Source organism: Salvelinus namaycush, chromosome 4 (genome assembly GCF_016432855.1).
Source record: "Salvelinus namaycush isolate Seneca chromosome 4, SaNama_1.0, whole genome shotgun sequence".
In the NCBI taxonomy this organism is placed as follows: domain Eukaryota; kingdom Metazoa; phylum Chordata; class Actinopteri; order Salmoniformes; family Salmonidae; genus Salvelinus; species Salvelinus namaycush.
The window spans coordinates 5,624,460-5,632,927 of NC_052310.1; positions in this window are offsets into that span (position 1 = coordinate 5,624,460).

Here is an 8,468-nt window from a genome sequence, read left to right on the forward strand (position 1 = left end):
GCTGCGTCCTGCTGCTGCTGCTGCTGCGTCCTGCTGCTGCTGCTGCTGCTGCTGCTGCTGTGTCCTGCTGCTGCTGCTGCTGCTGCTGCTGCTGCTGCTGCGTCCTGCTGCTGTGTCCTGCTGCTGCGTCCTGCTGCTGCTGCTGCTGCTGCTGCTGCTGTGTCCTGCTGCTGCTGCTGCTGCTGCTGCTGCTGCGTCCTGCTGCTGCTGCTGCGTCCTGCTGCTGTGTCCTGCTGCTGCGTCCTGCTGCTGTGTCCTGCTGCTGTTGCTGTGTCCTGCTGCTGTGTCCTGCTGCTGCTGCTGTGTCCTGCTGCTGCTGCTGCGTCCTGCTGCTGCTGCTGTGTCCTGCTGCTGCTGCTGTGTCCTGCTGCTGCTGCTGCGTCCTCCTGCTGCTGCTGCTGCTGCTGCGTCCTGCTGCTGCTGCTGCTGCGTCCTGCTGCTGTTGCTGCTGCGTCCTGCTGCTGCTGCTGTGTCCTGCTGCTGCTGCTGTGTCCTGCTGCTGCTGCTGCGTCCTGCTGCTGCTGCTGTGTCCTGCTGCTGCTGCTGTGTCCTGCTGCTGCTGCTGCGTCCTCCTGCTGCTGCTGCTGCTGCTGCGTCCTGCTGCTGCTGCTGTTGCGTCCTGCTGCTGCTGCGTCCTGCTGCTGCTGCTGTGTCCTGCTGCTGCTGCTGCTGCTGCGTCCTCCTGCTGCTGCTGCGTCCTGCTGCTGCTGCTGCGTCCTGCTGCTGCTGCTGCTGCTGCTGCTGCTGCTGCTGCTGCGTCCTGCTGCTGCTGCTGCTGCGTCCTGCTGCTGCTGCTGCTGCTGTGTCCTGCTGCTGCTGCTGTGTCCTGCTGCTGCTGCTGTGTCCTCCTGCTGCTGCTGCTGCTGCTGCTGTGTCCTGCTGCTGCTGCTGCTGTGTCCTGCTGCTGCTGCTGCTGTGTCCTGCTGCTGCTGCTGCGTCCTGCTGCTGCTGCTGCTGCTGCTGCTGCTGCTGCTGCTGCGTCCTGCTGCTGCTGCTGCTGCTGTGTCCTGCTGCTGCTGCTGCTGTGTCCTGCTGCTGCTGCTGCTGCGTCCTGCTGCTGCTGTGTCCTGCTGCTGCTGCTGCTGCGTCCTGCTGCTGCTGCTGTGTCCTGCTGCTGCTGCTGCTGCTGCTGCGTCCTCCTGCTGCTGCTGCGTCCTGCTGCTGCTGCTGCGTCCTGCTGCTGCTGCTGTGTCCTGCTGCTGCTGCTGTGTCCTCCTGCTGCTGCTGCTGCTGCTGCTGCTGCGTCCTGCTGCTGCTGCTGCTGCTGCGTCCTGCTGCTGCTGCTGCTGCTGTGTCCTGCTGCTGCTGCTGTGTCCTCCTGCTGCTGCTGCTGCTGCTGCTGTGTCCTGCTGCTGCTGCTGCTGTGTCCTGCTGCTGCTGCTGCGTCCTGCTGCTGCTGCTGCGTCCTGCTGCTGCTGCTGCTGCTGCGTCCTGCTGCTGCTGCTGCTGTGTCCTGCTGCTGCTGCTGTGTCCTGCTGCTGCTGCTGTGTCCTGCTGCTGCTGCTGCTGTGTCCTGCTGCTGCTTCTGCTGTGTCCTGCTGCTGCTGCTGTGTCCTGCTGCTGCTGCTGCTGCTGCGTCCTGCTGCTGCTGCTGCTGTGTCCTGCTGCTGCTGCGTCCTGCTGCTGCTGCGTCCTGCTGCTGCTGTGTCCTGCTGCTGCTGCTGCTGCGTCCTGCTGCTGCTGCTGCTGCTGCTGCGTCCTGCTGCTGCTGTGTCCTGCTGCTGCTGCTGCTGCGTCCTGCTGCTGCTGCTGCTGCTGCTGCGTCCTGCTGCTGCTGCTGCTGCTGTGTCCTGCTGCTGCTGCTGTGTCCTGCTGCTGCTGCTGTGTCCTCCTGCTGCTGCTGCTGCTGCTGCTGCTGTGTCCTGCTGCTGCTGCTGCGTCCTGCTGCTGCTGCTGCGTCCTGCTGCTGCTGCTGCTGCTGCTGCTGCTGCGTCCTGCTGCTGCTGCTGTGTCCTGCTGCTGCTGCTGCTGTGTCCTGCTGCTGCTGCTGCGTCCTGCTGCTGCTGTGTCCTGCTGCTGCTGCTGCTGCGTCCTGCTGCTGCTGCTGTGTCCTGCTGCTGCTGCTGCTGCTGCTGCGTCCTCCTGCTGCTGCTGCGTCCTGCTGCTGCTGCTGCGTCCTGCTGCTGCGTCCTGCTGCTGCTGCTGCTGCTGCTGCTGCTGCGTCCTGCTGCTGCTGCTGCTGCTGCTGTGTCCTGCTGCTGCTGCTGTGTCCTGCTGCTGCTGCTGCTGCGTCCTGCTGCTGCTTCGTCCTGCTGCTGCTGTGTCCTGCGAGAGAAAGTGCTTTGTCAAGAGATTCATATAATGCTTCAGTTGTGCCCTCTGGTGCTGTGGGGCTGGAGAGTGTGGGGTGCTGGGCAAAGAAGGGAACTGTTGGGGCTGTGGGGCTGGAGAGTGTGGGGTGCTGGGCAGAGAAAGTGGGGTCGGGGGGGTGTGGTCGTGGGCTGTGGGGTCGGGGGGTGTGGGGTCAGGAGCTGTGGGGTCGGGGGGTGTGGGGTCAGGAGCTGTGGGGTCGGGGGGTGTGGGGTCATGGGGTGTGGGGTTGGTCCGCGTATTAAAACACACACAGTGGTATGACTATGCTGACAGTGCACATTCTCTATTACGAAGCAGGCCACCTGCCTTTCCATTGTGGTTTTATTGTGTCACCAGGTTAATGACATTGACAAAAATACAATTAAACTCAGTATTATATAATAATAATATAATAATTATAATTATAATAATAATAATATAATAATAATAATTGTCACGCTCGTCATAACTGGACCAAGATGCAGCGTGGTATGTTTCCATCCTATTTTTTAGGAAGAGAAAACTCAAAGAACAAAAACAATAAAGCGAAAAAACGAAACGTGAAGCTCAAAATAGTGCTCGCAGGCAACTATACCTAGACAAAATCCCACAAAGCACAATGGGGAAATGGCTACCTAAATATGATCCCCAATCAGAGACAACAATAAACAGCTGCCTCAAATTGGGAACCATACCAGGCCAACATAGATATATAATTTCCCTAGATAATCCACCCTTAATCACACCCCAACCTAACCAACATAGAGAATAAATAGCTCTCTATGGTCAAGGCGTGACAGTACCCCACCAAAGGTGCGTACACCGACTGCAAAACCTGACTCAATAGGGGAGGGTCCGGGTGGGCATCTACCGTCGGGGGCGGCTCCGGTGCGGGGCGAAGTACCCACTCCGCTCGTGGATACTTCATCGGAGGAACCGGACCGTGGGTCTTCGCCGGAGGGGAACTCCGAACCGTAGATCGCTGCCGGGGACTCCGGACCGTAGATCGTCGCCGGAGACTCCGGACCATGGTTGGTCGCCGGGGACTCCGGACCGTAGATCGTCGCCGGAGACTCCGGACCATGGTTGGTCGCCGGGGACTCCAGACCGTAGATCGTCGTCGGAGGCTCCGGACTGGGAACCCTCGCAGGAGGTTAGGGACTGCAGACTGTCGCTGGAGGCTCTGGACCGCAGACTGTTGCTGGAGGCTCTGGACCGCAGACCGTCGCTAATAGGCTCTGGACCGCAGACCGTTTCTGGAGGCTCTGGACCGCCGACTGTCACTGGAGGCTCTGGACCGCAGACCGTCGCTGGTGGCTCTGGACCGCAGACTGTCGCTGGAGGCTCTGGACCGCAGACTGTCGCTGGAGGCTCTGGACCGCAGACTGTCGCTGGAGGCTCTGGACCGCAGACTGTCGCTGGAGGCTCTGGACCGCAGACTGTCGCTGGAGGCTCTGGACCGCAGACTGTCGCTGGAGGCTCCGGACCGCAGACCGTCGCTGAATGTTCCGGACCGTGGACCGTCTCAGTAGGTTCCGGACTGTGGACCATCTCAGGAGGTTCCGGACTGTGGACCGTCGTAGGAGGTTCCGGACTGTGGACCGTCGTTGGAGGTTCCGGACTGTGGACTATCGTTGGAGGTTCCGGACTGTGAAACGTCGCCAGAAGCTCTGGACTGGGAACTGTTGCCGGAAGCTCTGGACTGGGAACTGTTGCCGGAAGCTCTGGACTGGGAACTGTCGCCGGAAGCTCTGGACTGGGAACTGTCGCCGGAAGCTTAGTGCATGGGACCGGCACTGGTGGTACCGCGCTGGTGACACGCACCTCAGGACGAGCGTGAGGAGCAGGCACAGAACGTACTGGACTGTGGAGGCGCACTAGAGGCCTGATGCGTGGGACCGGTACAGGTGTCACCGGGCTGATGACACGCACCTCAGGGCGAGTGCGGGGAGGAGTCACAGGACGTACTGGACTGTGGAGGCGCACTTGAGGCCTGATGCGTGGGACCGGTACAGGTGGCACCGGGCTGGTGACACGCACCTCAGGGCGAGTGCGGGAAGGAGGCACAGGACGTACTGGACTGTGGAGACGCACCTGAGGCCTGATGCGTGGGACCGGTACAGGTGGCACCGGGCTGGTGACACGCACCTCAGGGCGAGTGCGGGAAGGAGGTACAGGACGTACTGGACTGTGGAGACGCACTGGAGTTCTGGAGCGTAGAGCTGGCACAACGCGTCCTGGACAAATGACCACCTTCGCACGGCAAGTGACTCACTGGGCTGTGAAGGCGCACTGGGGATACAGTGCGTAGAGCCGGCGCAGGATATCCTGGACCGAGGAGGGGCACTGGAGAGGAGACCAGGCGCGCTGAGCCGGCACAACCCATCCTGGACAGATACCCACTTTAGCACGATAAGTGCGAGGAGTTGGCACAGAACGCACCGGGCTGTGAATGCGCACTGGAGACACAGTGCGTATCACCGCAAAACATGGTGCCTGACCAGTCACACGCTCCCCACGGTGAGTACGGGGAGTTGGCTCTGGTTCAAAACCTGGCTCCGCCAACCACCCTGTGTGCCGGCTCCCCCCCCCAAAGAAAATTGAGGCTGCCTCTCGGGCTTCCGTCGTGGCCGTTAACACCGGTGTCGTCGGTGTTCCTCCCTCGCTGCCTCCGTCTGCTCCCATGGAAGGTGATCCTTTCCAGCCAGGATCTCCTCCCATGTCCAGGATCCCTTACCGTCCAAGATATCCTCCCATGTCCAGGATCCCTTACCGTCCAAGATATCTTCCCATGTCCAGGATCCCTTACCGTCCAAGATATCCTCCGACGTCCAGGATCCCTTACCGTCCAAGATCTCCTCCCATGTCCAGGATCCCTTACCGTCCAAGATATCCTCCCACGTCCAGGATCCCTTACCGTCCAAGATCTCCTCCCACGTCCAGGATGTCTGCTCCTCCTGGCCACGCTGCTTGGTCCATTTGTGGTGGGATCTTCTGTCACGCTCGTCATAATAACTGGACCAAGATGCAGCGTGGTACGTTTCCATCCTATTTTTTAGGAAGAGAAAACTCAAAGAACAAAAACAATAAAGCGAAAAAACGAAACGTGAAGCTCAAAATAGTGCTCACAGGCAACTATACCTAGACAAGATCCCACAAAGCACAATGGGGAAATGGCTACCTAAATATGATCCCCAATCAGAGACAACGATAAACAGCTGCCTCTGATTGGGAACCATACCAGGCCAACATAGATATATAATTCCCCTAGATAACCCACTCGTAATCACACCCCGACCTTACCAACATAGAGAATAAACAGCTCCCTATGGTCAGGGCGTGACAATAATAATACAATAATAATAATACAATACTAATAATATAATAATAATATAATATAATAATTATAATAATAATAATAATAATATAATATAATAATAAAAATAATAATATAAATAATGTAATGGTAATATAATAATTTAATGATAATATAATAATATAATGATAATATAATAATATTAATAAGAATATAATAAGAATAATATAAGAATAATAAGAATAATACAAGAATATTATAATAATATTAATAATGTAATAATAATATAATAATATTAATAATGTAATAATAATATATTAATAATAATATAATAATAATATAATAATATTAATAATGTAATAATAATAATAATATATACATAATAATATAATAATTCTAATAATAATAATAATATAATAATAATAATAGAATGTGATATGATAGTGATCAAAATGCACAATGCATTTAGAGTTCCTGGCCCTTTTTCAAGTGGTCTAAGCACTTTTCATTGTAAGTTTATGTGTGTGCGTGTGTGTGCATGTGTGTGTGTGTGTGTGTGTGCGTGCGTGCGCGTGTCTGTGAGCACTCAAAGAGGTAAAGCATTCATGCTTTCCGTCTGTTCCCAGGTGTTTTCTGGCTAACTGGCTACAGCTGTAACCACTCACACTTAATTCACACCCTCCGTGCACCTGATAAATACTCAGAGATATTGTCTCCCCAGTACGGCTCCGCTCCAGAGACATCCAGCCAACGGAGAAGTGTTAAGTGTCCTCCCACCACTCACGTAAAGTGACACTTAAAATACTGTTAAACATTGATGTGTAATTACTTATACATTGTGTGGTTTCAGAAGCATCTTTACAGTGTCTCAGCACCCACCAGGTTTTTCTTAGATGTTTCTCTCATTACTTGTGCATCCATCACTTGTCAGAACATATGCATAAAACACACACAGTGTGCATCAGAGAGGGGAAAACAGCGGCAGATGGAAAAGTCGTCCTCAGGGAGACAAAGACATGATTTGCGGGGATTACACCATTTCCCTTCACCACATTACACCATTTCCAATAACTCACGTCTGTCTGTCTGTCTGTCTGTCTGTCTGTCTGTCTGTCTGTCTGTCTGTCTGTCTGTCTGTCTGTCTGTCTGTCTGTCTGTCTGTCTGTCTGTCTCCTAGCTGGGGTATGAATAAGTAAAATTGGGTCACAGCTGCCAATATTCGCACATATCGCCCATTTTTTTCTGCAGGCAGTGGCTTTCCTTTAGGCGTAGGGGAACATTAGCTTATTAATCTTCTCTTTTTAGCACCCCCTCCCGACAAACACACACCTCCCATATAGAGGGCTGAATGTTAAATGATTCATTTGTCAAATGTGACTCGCTTTGTCACTCTCTGTCCCTCTGCCTCTGTGCCTCTCTCTCTGCCTCTGCCTCTCTCTGTCCCTCTGTCTCTCTGCCCCACTGCCATTCTGTCTCTCTGTAAAATTGGGTCACAGCTGCCAATATACATGTAAGCACATATCAGCCATTTTTTTCTGCAGGCAGGGGCTTTCCTTTAGGCGTAGGGGAACATGAGCTTATTAATCTTTTCTTTTTAGCACCCCCTCCCGACAAACACACACCCCCCCATATAAAAGGCTGAATGCTAAATGATTCATTTGTCGAATGTGACTTTCTCTCTCTCTGTCTCTCTCTCTAATTTAACAGGTCCCGTAAGGAGAGCACCCTGTTCTAAACACAGTATGCTAGTGTGAGGTTCACTGTCCCGACACGATGGACTTTACAGACGTATGCAGGAAATGTCAAACTTGTAGATTATTTGAGGTTTAAAAAGGCTTCAATCAATAAACAAATGTCCATTAATTATAATCCACATAATAATTCACATTTCCTGTTGCTGCAGGATTATTTTAACAGTAGTAAGAGTAGTGGTGGTAGTAGTGGTAGCAGCAGTAGTGGTAGTAGTATTAGTAGTGGTAGTAGTGGTGGTAGTAGTGGTAGTAGTAGTAGTAGTAGCAGTAGTGGTGGTAGTAGTGGTAGTAGTAGTAGTGGTAGTAGTATTAGTAGTGGTAGTAGTGGTAGTAGTAGTAGTAGTGGTAGTAGTGGTGGTAGTAGTAGTAGTAGTAGTAGTAGTAGTAGTGGTAGTAGTGGTAGTAGTAGTGGTAGCAGCAGTAGTGGTAGTAGTATTAGTAGTGGTAGTAGTAGTGGTAGCAGCAGTAGTGGTAGTAGTATTAGTAGTGGTGGTAGTAGTGGTAGTAGTAGTAGTAGTAGCAGTAGTGGTGGTAGTAGTGGTAGTAGTAGTAGTGGTAGTAGTATTAGTAGTGGTAGTAGTGGTAGTAGTAGTAGTAGTGGTAGTAGTGGTAGTAGTAGTAGTAGTAGTAGTAGTAGTAGTAGTAGTAGTAGTAGTAGTGGTAGTAGTGGTAGTAGTAGTAGTGGTAGTAGTATTAGTAGTGGTAGTAGTAGTGGTAGCAGCAGTAGTGGTAGTAGTATTAGTAGTGGTAGTAGTAGTGGTAGCAGCAGTAGTGGTAGTAGTATTAGTAGTGGTAGTAGTAGTGGTAGCAGCAGTAGTGGTAGTAGTATTAGTAGTGGTAGTAGTAGTGGTAGCAGCAGTAGTGGTAGTAGTATTAGTAGTGGTAGTAGTAGTGGTAGTAGTGGTAGTAGCAGTAGTGGCAGTACTAGTAGTAGTAGTAGTAGTAGCAGTAGTGGTGGTAGTAGTGGTAGTGGCAGTAGTAGTAGTTGTGGTGGTGGTAGTGGTAGTAGTAGTGGTAGTAGTAGTGGTTGTAGTAGTAGTAGTGGTGGTAATAGAGGTAGTGGTAGTAGTAGTGGTAGTAGTAGTAGTGGTGGTAGTAGTGGTAGTGGT